The sequence below is a fragment of the Ipomoea nil genome, unplaced genomic scaffold, assembly GCF_001879475.1.
Source record: "Ipomoea nil cultivar Tokyo-kokei standard unplaced genomic scaffold, Asagao_1.1 scaffold2705, whole genome shotgun sequence".
NCBI lineage: Eukaryota > Viridiplantae > Streptophyta > Magnoliopsida > Solanales > Convolvulaceae > Ipomoea > Ipomoea nil.
The window spans coordinates 581909-599108 of record NW_017619133.1 but is presented as its reverse complement, the minus strand read 5'-3'; the positions used below and the strand labels follow the sequence as shown (position 1 = coordinate 599108).

The 17200-nt window shown below is 43.5% G+C and overlaps 1 pseudogene; it reads right to left on the bottom strand.

Annotated features, from left to right (window-relative positions):
• LOC109156256 overlaps positions 1-15826 on the bottom strand; it is a 33616-nt pseudogene extending 17790 nt beyond the window's left edge.
• Between the last annotated feature and the right edge of the window lie 1374 nt (positions 15827-17200).

Here is a 17200-nt window from a genome sequence, read left to right as displayed (position 1 = left end):
GTCTCTAGTCGTCCGGTGGCGGTTGTCTCTGGTCTTAGGCATAGATAGTTAGATACTAGATGATGATTATTATTATTATTATTATTATTATTATTATTATTATTATTATTATTATTATTATTATTATTATTATTATTATTGTTATTGTTATTGTCATTGTCATTGTCATTGTCATTGTCATTGTCATTGTCATTGTCATTGTCATTGTTATTTATTCGTCTTCATCTTCTCAAAAATTATTATTATTATTATTATTATTATTATTATTATTATTATTATTATTATTATTATTATTATTTATTATTATTATTATTATTATTATTATTATTATTATTATTATAATAAATATTATTATTATATTTAAAAAAAAAAAAACACTTAACGGTCTTATGTTCCGTCTACTAAAACATTATACCGAACGGTATTTCAGTACAATATCGAAAAAAATCACCCACCCCAATCAATTATAAAGCAAATTATACCCATTCCAACTCGTCCAAAAACCCACAACAGAAATGCAATCAAGAAGACAAATTTGTTGCTAATACAAGACAATTATATTTCATTTCTGCATTGAAGAAATTCAATACACATGACAAATCACTAACATCCAAAATAATATTTGGTAATTGAGATAAATCATTAGCAACATTTAGTACTTGTAAAGCCTAACCAGGGTCAAATCAGAGAGAGCCAATAACGAATAGCAATTTTTAAGTACTTGTGAACTTGATCACCGCGTTTGTTCCTTCAGAAATGACGTGTTTAGGTAATTCGCCAGGTATTATAGCCAATTTTGTGTTTTCTACTTTTCTATGTCATTGTGTCAAGATTTATGGGATGCAAGACAATGGCGAATGGAGGAGTTCCAATGAATTTTATATAGAAAAGGTGGAAGGTTATGAAGTTTTGGATGATGATTTTGAACGCGATGACAAATGAACGCTTAGATTAATTCCTTAAAGTATGATTAGCATTTTTCAAAGTCTGGGTACAGAGGGTGGGAGTTTTCAAATATTTTAATTTGGCACATTTAGGCCTGTTTACTAATAGAAATTTGTTATCTGTTTTCTAATTTTTCAGTTTTCATTCTCTGTTTTCTAGTCTATGTTTTCTATTTAGAATACTTGTTTACTAACACTTATTTTTTCAATTTTTTTTTATAGATTCAAGTTTAATTTCGAGTGATTTTTAGATCTTATATTTAAGATATTTTTACATATGTTTGGTTTAAATGGATTTTTTTTATATACTTTTAAGTCTATGTAAGATTTTTACACAAAAACTAAAAATATATATTCGAACCAATAACCTACTAATTAAGTTCACTTAAAATTTAGTTTTGATAATATTAATATTTTTGAACTAATATTTAAAATATTTTTTGGATATATTCATTTGAATGACATGTATATGAATATATAATTTTTACTTTGAATTATAATATATGTGAGATTTCAATATTCGATATCCGGACCGAACTTGTATTACGATATAACATAATTAAAAATATCCGAACAAATAATCCATTGAGTTCAATCAAAATCTAAAACATTGTATAGAGTTCAATTCTTAATTTTGATAATGTAAATAATGTCTAACTTTAAAGTGTAAGCAAATAAGTTATCTTTAAATAAGTAAAGTAAGTACAAAAGATAGAAAATGGTGATAAGTAATGAATGATAATGAATGTAATCTTAGTAATGTGGTTATAATGACATATAACCAAATTAATGATAGATGATTCTGTTTTCCATTTAAAAAATAGTTTTTAAGAGTGTTCCAATTTTCTAAAAAATTGTAAAATTATTTTCAGTTTCCAAAATGGAAAACTGTGCTAGTAAACATGTTTTATGTTTTCTATTCTCCAATTCTCTAGTTTTTGAAAATTTCCAATAAACGAGCCCGTAGTTTTCCAAGATTTTTTTATTTGCACCTTATTATTATGATTTTTTAATTCCATTTATATCCTTTAGTTTATTTTTATGTATTTATATATTTTGTTAAATACTTCTACATAAGTTTTATATTATTAAACATAAATTATATCATTTGAAAGATTTTACCGAGACGATTAATACAAAACTAATATTGAATATATATTAATTAAAAATTAAATTATCTAAACCATAATTTTAACAAAATTAAATTGTGCTAAAATATTATTATTTATATCACAAATTATATTGTATATTAAACTATTTAAATTCAAACTAATAACTTTTTAAATTGTGAAAATCAAAATTATTTTACAGTAGAATAACATTTGGTGTAAAATTTGGTGTAATAGGTTGAAGATGAATAAAAATTGGTGAATATAAATAAATTCCATTCATCTCTGGTCTTCGACAACGAGCACGAGCAACGAGTAAGCCAGAACAGAGAATTGCTGGCCTCTAGTCGTCGGATGGCGGTTGTCTCAGGCCTTAGGCATAGATAGTTTATAGTTGGATACTACATTATTATTATTATTATTATTATTATTATTATTATTATTATTATTATTATTATTATTATTATATTAAAAAAAAAAACTAAATACTCATCTCTTCCGTCTACTAAAATGTTGTACCGAACGGTACATATGAGTACATTATCGAAACAAACAGCCCACGCCTATTAATTACAAAGTAAATTATACCCATTCCAACTAGTCTAAAAAACCATAACACAAATGCATTCAAGAAGAAAAATTTGTTGCTAATACTGACAATTGTATTCCATTTCTGCATTGAAAAAACTCAATACACATGACAAATCACCAACATCCAAAATAATATTTGGTAATTGAGATAAAACATTAACATCATTTAGTACTTGTAAACCCTAACCCAGGGTCGAATCAAAGAGGTCCAATAATGAATACCAATTTTTAAGTACTTGTGAACTGGTAAACGTGTTGGTTCCTTCAGAAATGGCGTGTTTAGCTAATTCGTCGGGTATTATAGCCAATTTGGTGTTTTCTGTGCTATTGTATCAAGATTTCTACATAAATAACTTCTCAAAGTCTAGGTATAGAGGGAGGGTGTTTTCAAATATTTTCATTTGGCACCTTTAGTTTTCACATATTTTTTTAATTTGCGCCTTTTTATGATTTTTTAAAATTCCTTTTATATAATTTAGTTTATTTTTATGTATTTATATATTTTGTTAAATACTTCTACATAATTTTTATATTATTAAACATAAGTTTTAATGCTGGTTTCGTGACCTCGGAATAGTCACTCGGCGGGCCAACATAACCGATCGAATGAAAATGAAATTAAATGCAAAACCAAGGCAATGATTCCAAAAATCTACTATTTTATTGATAGTTTTGTACATATTGTTTCCCTATTTTCAGCCTATAGTAATTAATATGCAATAAATGAGATTTAATAGTTATTATGGGTAATTTAATGGAATATTTATGGCTAATTAGTGTTATAATTTAAGGAGATTGGAGGTTATGAAAGGGTAATTTAGGGAGTCAGATTGACTATCCTATCTCAAGTGCTAACTGTTGAGTCCGAGTGCCATGCACGGCTGCCTGCTAGGTGGTACCGACTGAGTGCCATGCTAGGTATCTCTCATACCTCCATGCAAGACATTTTTGTATCCTACCTCCATGATCGTCACACTCGGCAAAATCACCCACCAACACAACCAATCGAATGAAAATAAAATGTAAAACCAAAGCAATGATTCTAGAAATCTACTATTTTATTGATAGTTTTGGACATATTGTTTCGCTATAATATTTGGTAAATGAGTACCAACTTTTAGTACTTGTAAACCCTAATCCAAGGTCAAATCAAAGAGGGCCAATAATGAATAGCAATTTTTAAAAACTTGTGAACTTGGACACCATGTTGGCTCCTACAGAAATGGCCGGTTTAGCTAATTCTCCGGGTATTATAGTTAATTTTGTGTTTTTTTTTTATTCTATTGTATCAAGATTTCTACATAAATAACTTCTCCAAAAAAAAAAAAAAAAATCTATGATTTGATGAGTGGATGAAAATGGGATGCAAGACGATGGCAAAAGGATGAGTACAATTTCAATGACTTTTATATAGAAAGTGATTATAAAACCTAATTGGGTGTGCGAGGTACGTGCAGATTGATGAGGTGGAATGTTGTGGAATGCTGGATGACGATTTTGAACGCGATGACAAAAGAACGCTGGAGATTAATTCTTAAAGTACGATTTGCACTTTTCAAAGTCAAAGGTATAAAGTGAGGATGTTTTCAAAATATTTTCATTTGGTGCCTTTAGTTTTCAAAGTTTTTTTTTCATTTGCTCCTTATTTTGATTTTTAAATTCCTTTTATATCATTTAGTTTATTTTTATGTATTTATATATTTTGTTAAATACTTCTACATAAGTTTTATATTATTAAACATAAATTATATCATTTGAAAATTTTTATCAAGACGATTAAAACAAGGCTAATATTAAATATATATTAATTAAAAATTAAAAATACTCCAGTCGTGGCTTTGATTCTTCGTATCTATAGATATCTCGAGTCTTTTTTCATCCATATCTTCTTATTGTATAGGAGAATACAAAGGCAGTAGGGATTTTTAGAAGTTCAATTTAGTTTGTGTTATTGTATACAAGGTAGTAGTCCGTATTTTTTTTTTTTTTTATAACTAGTGAGTGTGTATGAAGAATATCAGACGAAGAACAAAGCTGTTTGCTAAAGAGAGGTGAAGAAATGTTCAGATGGGATGAAAAAAATGTAGAATAGTCAGAGTACATAAAAGGTAAAAATGTAAAGGGAGTTAACTTTTGTTCATTGTCTTTAAGTACGTGCCAAATAAAAGTAAGACATGCATTTTCGAACAGATGGAGTACTATATATGAAGGTAAGCAAGGAATTGTTTTTACAAGGGTACTGTCCTGATGTCTAGCACACTGATTGAAAAGTTGCATTTAGCAACTAAGAGCTAAACACACACACGCGCACGCACACACACACACCGATTTCTTATGCCTATCCCACTAGCGTACAAGATTCTTAACACGTGTAAGAACGCATTAGGTGATTTGTGAATTCTATCTCAAGATCCCAATTGGCATAACAAATGAAAGACATGCTTCATTAGGTATTCTCTTGTGAAATTATATCTTTAGGGCAAAAACATGGGATATGTTTATCAATTACAAAGTAAATTATACCCTTTCCAACTAGTCAAACAATCCACAACACAAATGCAATCAATAAGACAAATTTGTTGCAATTACTAGACAATTATATATATTCCAATTCTGCATTGAAGAAGCTCAATACACATGACAAACCATTAATAACGTCCAAAATAATATTCGGTAATTGAGATAGAAACGTTAACAACATTTAGTACTTGTAAAGCCTAACCCTAGGTCAAATCAAAGAAGGCCAATTATGAATAACAATTTTTTTAAGTACTTGTGAACTTGGTCACCGCCTTGGTTCCCTCAGAAATGGCATGTTTAGCTAATTCGCCAGGCAATACAAGCTTGACAGCGGTTTGAATCTCCCAGGAAGTGATCGTTGGCTTCTTATTATAGTGGGCAAGCTTGGTAGCCTCTTGTGCCAATTTCTCAAAGATGTCATTGATGAAGCTACTCATGATCCCCATGGCTTAACTAGAGATCCCAAGGTCAGGGTCGACATTCCTCAGCCCCTTGAAGATGTAGGTCTTGTAAGACTTAATGTTCTTCTTCGTATTTTTTTTCTTTTTGTCGCTGGAAGCGGCGCCGACGTCCTTGAGAAGCTTCTTCCCAAGCTTGGGATTCTTTTCCACTATTGCCTTCTCGCCTACTTTAGCATTCTTTTCCTCTGTCGATTTCTTCTCGATTGGCTTCTTGTTTGTTTTTTTTCAGTGCCATTGTATCAAGATTTCTACAGAAAAAATCTAGGATTTGATGAAAAGAAGAAAATGGGATGTTAGGTGATGGCGAAATGGTGAGTTTCGATGAGAGGTTTATATAGAAGGTGATGATGAAATCTATTTGGCTTATATGTAAGGTATGCGTGGATTGATGAGGTGGAAGGATATGGAGTGTTTGATGATGATTTTGAATGCGATGGTAAATCAACGATGGAGATTAACTCCTTAAAGTAGGATTTGTGTTTTTCAATTTTCGGGTATGGATGGAGGGAGTTTTTAGAGATTTCAATTTGACACCATTAGTTTTCAATTTGGCGCTTAAGACAACTTGGCCGAGCTTCTAGCCCATGGAAATAACAATATTTGGGGGTCCATCGTGATTTGTGGCCGACACTAATAATTATATCGTGAATCATGGTCTACATTACAGGATAGACTACTAACATACATATTTATTTTTAGTATACTTAAAATTTTACTTTTAGTATGCTATAGGTTCGGTTTTATTATTCTATATAGGTTCATTTTTAGTATAATATCTAAAAATAAATGTTCGGTAAACTAAATTGGCTGTGCGATGCACGTGCGGATTTAAGAGGTGGAATGTTATGGAATGTTGGATGACGATTTTGAACGCGATGACAAATGAATGCTGGAAATTAATTCCTTAAAGTAGGATTTGCACTTTTCAAATTAAAGTCGGGGTATAGAGGGAGGGTGTTTTCAAATATTTTCATTTGGCGCGTTTAGTTTTCAATGAATTTTTTTATTTGCGCCTTATTATGATTTTTTTTTTTAATTCCTTTTATATCATTTTGTTTATTTTATATATTTATATATTTATATATTTTGTTAAATACTTCAATATAAGTTTTATATTATTAAACATATATTCTATCATTTTAAAATTTTTATCAAGACGATTAAAACAAGAATAATATTAAATATATATTAATTAAAAATTAAGTTATCTCCAACTAGTTTGAAAACCCACAACACAAATGCAATTAAGAATACAAATTTGTTTTTTTCAAAAAAAAAAAAAAGAATACAAATTTGTTGCTAATACTAGACAATTATATTCCATTTTTGCATTCAATAAGCTTAATGCACATGACAAATCACTAACATTCAAAATAATATTTGGTAATTGAGATAAAACACTAACAACATTTAGTACTTGTAAACCCTAACCTTGAGTCAAATAAAAGAGGGCCAATATTGAATAACAATTTTTAAGTATTAAGCGAAAGGATGATGACTTTCAATGAAGTTTATATAGAAAGTGATGATGAAACCAAATTGGATGTGTGAGGCACATGCGGATTGATGACGTGGAAGATTATGGAGTGTTGGGTGACGATTTTGAACGCAATAAAAATGAACACAGAATATTAATTCCTTAAAGTAGGATTTTCACTTTTCAAAGTCGGTCGGGGTATAGAGGGAAGTAGTTTTCAAATATATTGATTTCACACCTTTAGATTTCGAAGATTTTCTTTACTTGCACCTTATTACTTTTTTTAATTCCTTTTATATCATTACTTTATTTTTATGTATTTATATATTTTGTTAAATACTTCTGCATAATTTTTATATTATAAAACATAAATTATATAATTTGAAAGTTTTTGGCCCTGTTTGGTAGGCTTATTTGACCACAATTAATTGTTTGATTTAGTTAAAATATCAATATAAATGTTTGGTTAATTAGCTTTTTGCAACTCTAAAAGGCTCAGATTCAAAAAGCTACTCCAAACAACTTTTTCAATTAGCTTTTTGAGAAAAAAGAAATTATACCAAACAGCTATCAGCTAACAGCTAATTTACCAAACACTTTTCTACAATCAGCTAATGTTATCAATTATTTGTACCCTCTAATTAACACAGTCAGCTAACAGCCATTTTACCTGGTAGGGAATATCCCGACCGACATAGCTTTACCCCGACCGGCGTGCTTTCGTCCTTTTCTCTTTGTCTTTGCAGGTAACAGGTCGGGCTTCTTGTGAAGAACCCGGTCGGGGTCCGACCGGGAGTTGCCCGGGCGGCAGTGTCGATCACCGAGCGGTAGCCCTTTGGCGAGAGAGCTGATAAAGGACACGTGGCGGCTCCTTGCAAGGACAGACAGGGCACCCGGGAGGATGACACGTGGTGGCTACGTGGAGAGCATGCCGAACGACCGGATTTGTGTCTCCGGCGCAGCGGCTATAAATATCCACAGTAGCTACAGTGTGAGGGACTTTTGGACGATCGATAGGTTGCTGTTAGAGAATCCCGACCGCAGTCAGTCGGTACTCAGAGCAACCAAGTAGATTGTACTTAGGGCCTTCACCGGGATCAATAAAGATATTTACTTGCTTTAATTGGTCTCGTGTCTATTTAATTATTGCTTACGTAGTAATTAGCAGTATCATTTTGGCGCCGTCCGTGGGGACCCCGTGCAAGAAAGAAAACGTCTTGACGAGCACCCGATCCTTCCTCAACAATGTATCCGTGGGCACAAAACCTCTTTGCCGACGACCAGGCGGATGCAGCTAGCTCATCCGACCACCAAGCCACACAACAACAAGGTCAGACAATGGACCTCAACCTCAATCTCTCACCACCACATCCATCCAACACATACCCGGCCGCCCAACAGCCGGTGAACTACATTCAACCGGGGTACCCAACACCCGGTCAGCCATATCCACAACCGCCGATGATGTATCCCGGCCAATATCCATACCCGGTCTCACCTCAGCCGTACGGGTATTGGCCTGGCCAACCGATGTATTACACTCCCCCGGTTGGCTACCCACCATACACGCCTGCGTACACGGCTCCAGCCGCCGCCCCTCCAGTTTACCCGGCCGCACAAGTAGAGCCACAGCATCAGCCCGCTTTCCGGGCTCGACGCTCGGCTCGTTCGCGGTTGGGGTCGGGGGGTGCTGATGCGATGGAGGCACCACGGCAGGCCCAGCAAGCAGCCGAGGTTCCCACCCAAGTGGAGGACCCCGAAGAAGTTGCCCGAGCGGTAGCTTTTGATCGTCTTCGACCGGAGATGCGGCAACGTTTGGGGCCCCAAGACCCGAACCGCCAGCCGGAAGACGTACAGATGCAGGAAGCCAGCCAGGAGGCTTCATCCGGGCATAGCGGGTCGAGATCTCACCGACGACGACGCGCTCGGGACGCAGCCCAAGCTGCTCAAGCCGCCGAGCTCAACGAGTCCCGAGGATTGCTCTACAACCTCCAGGCGGAGTTTGCGTAATTCAGAAACGCGCACCCTGCAACACCCCCGGTCGACCAATCGACCTTACTCCGGACGCCTTTTACAGCGGCAGTGATGGCTCAGCCTTACCCGCTTGATTTAAAGGTCTCTGAGGAGAAAAGTTACGATGGTCGTAAGGACCCTGAGGTCCATGTCAATGACTTCTATGGCAATATGATGCTGAAGGGCGTATCAGACGCCGTAATGTGTAGGGCTTTTTATTCCACGCTTACCGGTCGATCGGCGGAATGGTTCCGAACTTTGCAGCCGGGCTCGATCGACAATTTTGATGCCCTGGCAATCAAGTTCGTGAGGAAATTCATCACCTCCAAGGTGGTGAAGAAGTCCTATATGTACCTAGAGAAAGCCAAGCAGCTTGAAGGGGAGAGCTTGACCGACTTCCTCGTCAAATGGAAGGCGGCGATCGGGGAGGTCGAACCCATGGATGACGCGACCGCCACCCACATGCTACACATCTCCCTCCGGGCGGGTTATTTGTATCAAGATTTCATTCTACAACCCCCGGCCACATATGAGGAGGCCCTTCGAAGGGTCACAGATTATGCAAACGCCGGCGAGGCGAATGCCGTAAAGCGCTCGCAGGAGGTCGGTTCTTCGTCCCGTAAACCGGCCGACCGGGCGGAACACCGATCGGGTGATGACCATCCCCGATCCCGCACCAGGCCTGGTGAGTTTACGGCCTTGAACCGATCCGCAGCGGAGGCCATGCAGTACGCTCAGTCCTGCAATCTCATCAAACTCCCCAATCCCGATCGAGACGGCCCTGACAAGAGTAAGCATTGCGCTTACCATCGATGTGCCGGACATGACACTGAGGAGTGTACCCACTTGCGCCAACTGTTTGAAGATTTGCTCAATCTTGGGAAATTGGACAAGTGTGTGGGGAAGAGAGAGGACACCAAGAGGAGTACCGATCGGAGAGATTACCGGCGTTCCCATCACCGCTCCGATCGCTCTGATCGTGATGGACGCTCCGATCGGTCAGGTCAGGACCGAAGAGACGATCGAAGAGACGATCGTTGCGATGACCGACGGGACCCTGACCCTCCGTCTAGCAGCCGACCAGCAGGAAAGCCGACCATCCACGTCATTTTCGGTGGATTGGAAGACGCTTCCCGACCGAGGAGTAATTGCCCGGTCGCCATAGTGGATTCCAGGGAGACCGGGAAGAGGCAAAAGATGGAGCCCATAACCTTCACCCTCGAAGATCAACCCAATAGCGGTGACCATGGCATGGAGGCGCTCATGGTCACGATTGATGTGAAAGGGACGGATGTCCAGAGGGTTATGGTGGACACTGGCAGCAGTGTGAACGTCCTTTATTTGGACGTGTTCGAGAAACTTGGACTTGACAGGAAGGAGCTGACTCTGGTCGGTGTACCAGTGTCGGGTTTTACCGGGGCTCTTGTGTACCCCGAGGGAAAAATAACGCTCCCGGTTGAGATCGGCACATCCCCAAAGTCGATCAAGACGGAGCTTGAGTTCGTTGTGGTCAAACTCCATTGCGTCCACAACATTATTTTAGGCCGACCCGCCATTATGAAGATCGTTGGGATAATTTCCATGCCCCACCTGTGCATGAAATTCCCCACCCCCAATGGGGTCGGCGTAGTTCGCGGCGACGTCCAATCCGCCCGAAAGTGTTATACCCGAGCGGTCAACAGACGCGACTCCGGTCAGTCTTCCCGGGTGAACACCATAGCCAAGGAGGAGGCTAAGGATCGGAAGGAGCAACCTGAGCCTTCCGAGGAGATAGAGGAAGTTCCCCTGTCCGAGGACCGACCGGACAGGAAGATCAAAATTGGTCGGGCCCTCACCCCCGAGTTACGAACAGAAATCTTGGCCATACTCCGGGAGTATGCCGATATCTTCGCATGGGAGCCTGAAGACATGCCCGGGATCGATCGATTGGTAATTTGTCACAAGTTAGCCGTCGATCCCGCATCAAAGCCGGTCGTGCAGAAGACCCGGCACCTTTCTTCCGATCGCCGCGAGTTTGTCAGGGAAGAAGTCAAGAAGATGGCAGCGATCGAGCACATCCGTCCGGTGATCTATCCCGAGTGGGTGGCCAACATTGTTCTTGTTCCGAAGCCCCCAGCTTGGAGGATGTGCATAGACTTCACCGACCTCAACAAGGCCTGTCCGCTCGACCCGTATCCTTTACCGAGTATCCATCAGATGGTCGACGAGACGGCCGGGGCCGAGTTGATGAGTTTCATGGATGCATTCAAGGGATATCATCAGATAATGATGCACCATGAAGATGAGAGCAAGACAGCCTTTGTGACCCCGGACGGGTTGTATTGCTATCGAGTGATGCCGTTCGGCCTCCGTAACGCGGGAGCGACCTACCAAAGGATGGTTAATATGCTCTTCGCTGATCTACTGGGCCGAACGATGGAGGCCCCTACATTGATGATATGCTGGTCAAGAATGGGGACCGATCCGACCACACTCGGGACCTCAGGGAGTGCTTCCAGATCATGAGGAAGTACCAGTTGCGGCTGAACCCGACCAAGTGCACATTTGCGGTTCAGACCGGCAAGTTCTTCGGCTACATGATGACCAAGAGGGGAATCGAGCCCAACCCGGCCAAAGTAAAAGCGATTCTGGACATGCAACCACCCTCTACCGTTCGGGAGGTCCAGCAATTGACCGGTCGGTTGGCAGCTCTCAGCCGGTTCCTCTCTAAGTTAGCCGAGCGCGCTTTACCTTTCTTCAAGGTATTGCGGAAAGTTAATGGATTCGTCTGGGACGAAGAATGCCGAGCGGCTTTTGATGAGCTGAAGGAGTATCTCATGTCACCAATCGTGCTCTCAAAGCCTGAGCTCGGAGAAGAGCTAGACGTGTACCTCGCCGTCTCCGATCGTGCAGTAAGCGCAGTATTGTGCCGAACCGATCTGGAAGGGGTCCAGCGACCGGTGTACTATGTAAGCCACGCGCTACATGGTCCCGAGCTCCGGTACTCCCGGTTAGAGAAGGTCGTCTACGCCTTGTACATTGCCGCGAAGAAGTTGGCTCCCTATTTCCAGGGTCGAGCAATTCGCGTGTTGACCGATCAGCCGATCGGGCCAGTCCTCCGAACTGCTTCATCATCCGGTCGCCTAGTCAAGTGGGCGTTAATGCTGACCCAGTACGCGATCGAATACCGACCGAGACCAGCCATCAAAGGTCAAGCCCTTGCTGATTTCTTGGTTGAGTGCACCACCCGGGATACCCGACCCCCTGAGGTTGCGGATCCCGAGGTTGAGTGGTGGTCGTTGGCTACTGACGGGTCGAGTAGCAAGAAAGGAGCAGGAGGAGGAGTGGTGGTCACAAGCCCGGAAGGATTCAAAGTTTATTTTGCTCTTATGTATCAGTTCCATCCGACCAACAATGAAGCCGAGTACAAAGCCTTTGTCAATGGCTTACAGTGCGCTCGGGACCTGGGGGCTGAGTACATTCGAGCTCAAGCAGATTCTGCGCTCGTGGTCGGGCAGGTTCTCGGAGATTACGAAGTCAATGGAGAGCGTCTACAACTATACCGAAACCTGGCCATGGAGAAGCTTGCTCAGTTCCGGGGGTATACCGTCTGGCATATACCCCGATTGGATAATGCCGATGCGGACATCTTGTCTAAGTTGGCTCAAGACGCCCTGGAACACATGTCAAAGATAGCTCGGATTCTGGTGATCCCGAGACACAGCATACATCGCTTACCGGTCAATCCAATCCAACCGGTAGAAGACAGTTGGATCACCGATCTGAAGGAGTTCCTCGAGCACGGTCGGCTTCCGAATGACCCTCAACGTGCTAGGAAGGCCAAGCTTAGAGCCCCGAGGTTCCAAGTCTTGGACGGTCGTCTCTACAGGCGATCGTACGGAGGCCCTCTTATGCGTTGCTTGACCGCATTTGAGGCCGATTTAGTTATGAAGGAATTGCATTCGGGTATATGTTCTTCACATCAAGGAGGCCGATCACTAGCCCGTCGTATCATGCTGATCGGGTACTATTGGCCGTCCCTCCAGCTAGACTGTGAAAAGTTAGCTCGGGAATGTGAGACGTGCCAACTGTTTGCCCGGATGCCTGGACGACCGGCAACCTTCTATCAGCCGGTCACGACTGCAATTCCCTTTGCTAGGTGGGGGGTAGACATCTTCGGCCCCTTCCCTCAGCTCTCCGGTCGGAGAAAGTTCGTGAGTGTCGCCATCGATTACTTCTCCAAGTGGATAGAAGCCGAGCCCTTAGCCACGATCACCTCTCAGCAGTGTGCTCGGTTTCTTTGGCGAAATGTGATTTCCCGCTTTGGTGTGCCTGTCCATCTCATTAGCGACAACGGCCGCCAATTCGTAAGCCAGTATTTCCAAAACTTCTTGGCCAAGATCGGGACGACTCACGTCCGGTCGTCGGTGGCTTACCCGCAGGGGAATGGGCAGGTTGAAAATGCTAACCGGACGATTTTGGAAGGTCTGAAAAAGAAGCTACACACGGCCGGTCGTAGTTGGGCCGATGAGTTGCCATATGTATTGCGGACTTATCGGACGACCCCGAGGGAAGCTACCTTGGAGACCCCTTTCGCCCTGGTTTATGGAGCAGAAGCCCGACTCCCGATCGAGGCTTGGATCCCGACCGATCGAGAGAGAACTTATAACGCGGAGGAGAACGAACATGCGATGGTCGTGGATCTCGATGGGGTCGAAGAGAAGAGAGAGCTAGCCGCTCGGCATATGGCCGAGTATCAGAAGCGAGTCAAGAGTTCAAAGGATGTCCGGGTCAACCCTCGTTATTTTCAGGTGGGAGACTACGTTCTACGACGAAGGGAGGCCAGTCAACCTTTGGAAGGAGGGAAGCTAGCTCAAAATTGGGAAGGGCCGTACATCATCAGCGCTATCATACGGTCGAGGACATATCGACTGGAGACAACAACCGGTCGGGTAATCGAGGGGACTTGGAATTCCGAGCACCTCGTTATGTTTAGGCACTAGCCTATTTTTTGTAACCTTTGGACGAATTGGGGGCTTAACCTGCGAGTTAGTCCTGGTCGTCATTTGTAATTAAGTTTATTTTTGTAAATATTTATTTAACCGCCTGCGAGCAGGAAGGTTTAATGTATATACGATCGGTGATTGCTCGACCGTTTGCATACGGCGGCCCGGTCGGTTATTTCTGTTACCTTCATTGCACGCAGGTTAATGCATCGTCAAATTACATCGACCGGGCGAGTCTATCGACCGGTCAAATGCGCTCCTCTTCGGCGGACATCAGGGTCACGCCACTGATCAGGAAAGCCAGAGCTCTCAGCACAATTCCCCGATCCGTCCAACTTCTTTCCACTATTGCACCCACTCGTGCCTTGAGGGCACAATAGTGTGGGGGCTGGGATGAAGGAAGTGTCTAAAGGCCCGTCGCTCGGGAAAATCCCGACCGTGGAGGCTTACCTATTTTCAAAATTTTGACAAGGCCAAGAGATCGGATAAACTCGATCGGGTAGGCCAGTCTGATGTCGAAATATCGGATGCACGACCGGGCCATAAGGCCATAAGGTCGGGTGTCGAACGAGTCGAGTAGTGCAGGACCTGGCCAAAAGGCCATGAGGTCGAGCATTAAGGGTCGGCACACGCATGACTAAAAATAAAAGTGCGGAAAAGAGACGAATGACGCAAGTTGGACAGAAAAAAAAAAAAAAAAAATTTATTGATTAAAAGGAGAGCGCCCGGTACAAATTCGGGACCGGGCTCCCGATTAAAGTCATTACAAAAAGAAGTATAGCTTTCTCTACTTCTTCACTTCCCGAGCTCTACCCTTCTCGGAAGGCTCTTTCCCGCTTGAAGTGGCCGCCGTGGATCCGCTGGGCTCGGCCGCCTTGTCTTTTGGGGCGAAGGCAGAGGGACCGGGATCGGCCAAGTCCGGAGGAAGCGCAGAAAGGACCAACTGGAGGTCGTCCCCTTCAAGGGCCTGCTCCATCCGATTCCGGGCCCGCTCGAGCATCTTCCGCTGCCCGGCTTTAAAGGCCCAGCGACCGAACGATAGGATCAGGTCCTCCCCGACCTTCGTTCCCCGGGCTGCCGTAAGGAATGCTGAGCCCGTCTCGTTGTCCTTAAAGACAGACTGGACCAGCTCGTTCGGGTTATCGAGTCGGGCTTTTAGCTCTTTGGCATCCCCGATCGCCCGTTGGGCGACCTTCTCCGCCAGGACCCGATCTTCCTCGCTCTTCTTCAGGTCCTTTTGGACCTTCTCCAGCTCGGCCTGGATGTCCCGGACCTCTTGAAGGCGTCGAGCGGCGGCCTTCTTATGGCGGTCGGCTTCTTCGGCCAGCATGGCCCGACCTTGCAGAAGCTGGGCCGCTCGGGAAATCTGCAATGCAAAAGACGCTCAAAGTCAGCCCGTTTAGAGACACTTGCATAAAAAATAAAATAAAATCAGTTGGAGAACGCTTACCTCGGCCAAGTCGTGGCCGATCCTCTCGGCCACTTGAGTCGGGGTCATCTTCCCCAGATCCTCTCTGACTGGCCCGGCGTTGCCGATACGGGCCAGTATGGACGGCTCGTCCTTGTTTCGCCCGGTCGAGGGGCTCGGACTGCGTTGCTCTCGGCGGCGCTTGATACCGCCCACCTCGGTCACGCCCTGCTCGGACACTTTCTCCTTGCCCCGGGCGACTTCCACCAGGGTAACCAGGACGTTGGTCGGCTCGACGACAAAGCCTTCGGCCGTCATGATGGTCGAGGCACTTATGGGTCGGGCCGTAGGGACCTCCTTCTGCCCAGCCGGTTTCGCCTTCGGCTTCTTCTTGCCGCCAAGGGAGATCTTGGCGGGTGGGGGAAGAGGAGCGTCATCATCTCAAAACTCTGCCATGGCTGTTAACAAAGAAGAAAGTTAGTTAGGTCGGGAAATTAAAAAAATGCTCGGGGAGTTACAGTCGGGAGGAGTTAGCTGGTGTTAGACCTTTCTTCTTCCGTTTGGACGGCTTGGCGACCGTCACGCCCATTGGAACGGGCAGATACTTCTCCGACAGGTCGTACACAGGGGGCCGGAGCTTAGCCGCCTCGAGACTCTCGGCCGTCCGGAAAATCGTGTACTCGTGAATTTCGCTCGAGATCCGAGCGACTGTGTCCTTGAGCGCCTGTGTCTCGACCGGCACGACTTGTTTCCGGAAATGAGTGCTCCAAGCACGTTCGACCGGAAGGATCCAGGGATCATACTTGATGGAGAAGATTCGGTTCTTCCACCCTTTGTTGTTCCCGGGCAGCCCTTCAATCGTGCACATGTCTGCTCGAGATTGTAGCATCAGAAAGTCGCCTCCGTAGCTGGCTGGGAGAACCTTTACTTGATAGATGTAGTTGAATAACTCCATCGTGCAAGCTGCTTCGTGCCGAGCGCAGATTTGGAGAAAGCAAGCGATGATCCTGTGCGAGTTGGGGCAGACCTGGGCTGGAACGACACGGTAGTACCCCAAGAAGGCTGTCAGGAGAGGGGGGAAGGGAATAGCAATCGGGGCCATCAGGGAGTCGTAGTGCATCCCGATCCATTTGCCCCGATGCCGGTCAATGACATTCCCGAGCTTCCGGCTCGTGTCGAACTCTACCCGACCCCTGAGCCTCTCTGCGATCCTGGTTGCCTCACCTTTGGTCAGTCGGCTCATTTGTTGTTCGACATTCTCGCTGTTCAAGAATTCGAACTCCTCGGCTGCTGGTGCGGCCGGCCCGGCTATATCTTCCAAGGCCGGCTCGGGAGTGTTCTCCTGGTCGTCCCCAATCACCCGGGTTGGCGTTTCCCTAACGCCCTCAGTCGGGGAATCTCGTCCGCCTGTTGAGGTTCCTTCTTCTTCTTCGCTGGAACTCCCCGACCCGCTTGAACTGGAGCTTGATGACCCGGATGAGCTTGATGTTTCTCTTCGCTCGGGGGCTTGTACTGGTCGGTGGACGACTTCGGGAGAGTAGGACATGATGTCCACTTCTTCGTCACTGAGGTGTTCGACTTCCTCGTCATAGTCCGCGATCGAGGCGTTTTGGCTGTCAGAGTCCGTCATTTCGATCTACCTAAAGGTCGGTCGGGTTAGTAAAGGACTCGAGACGTCCGGGACAGTTAGTT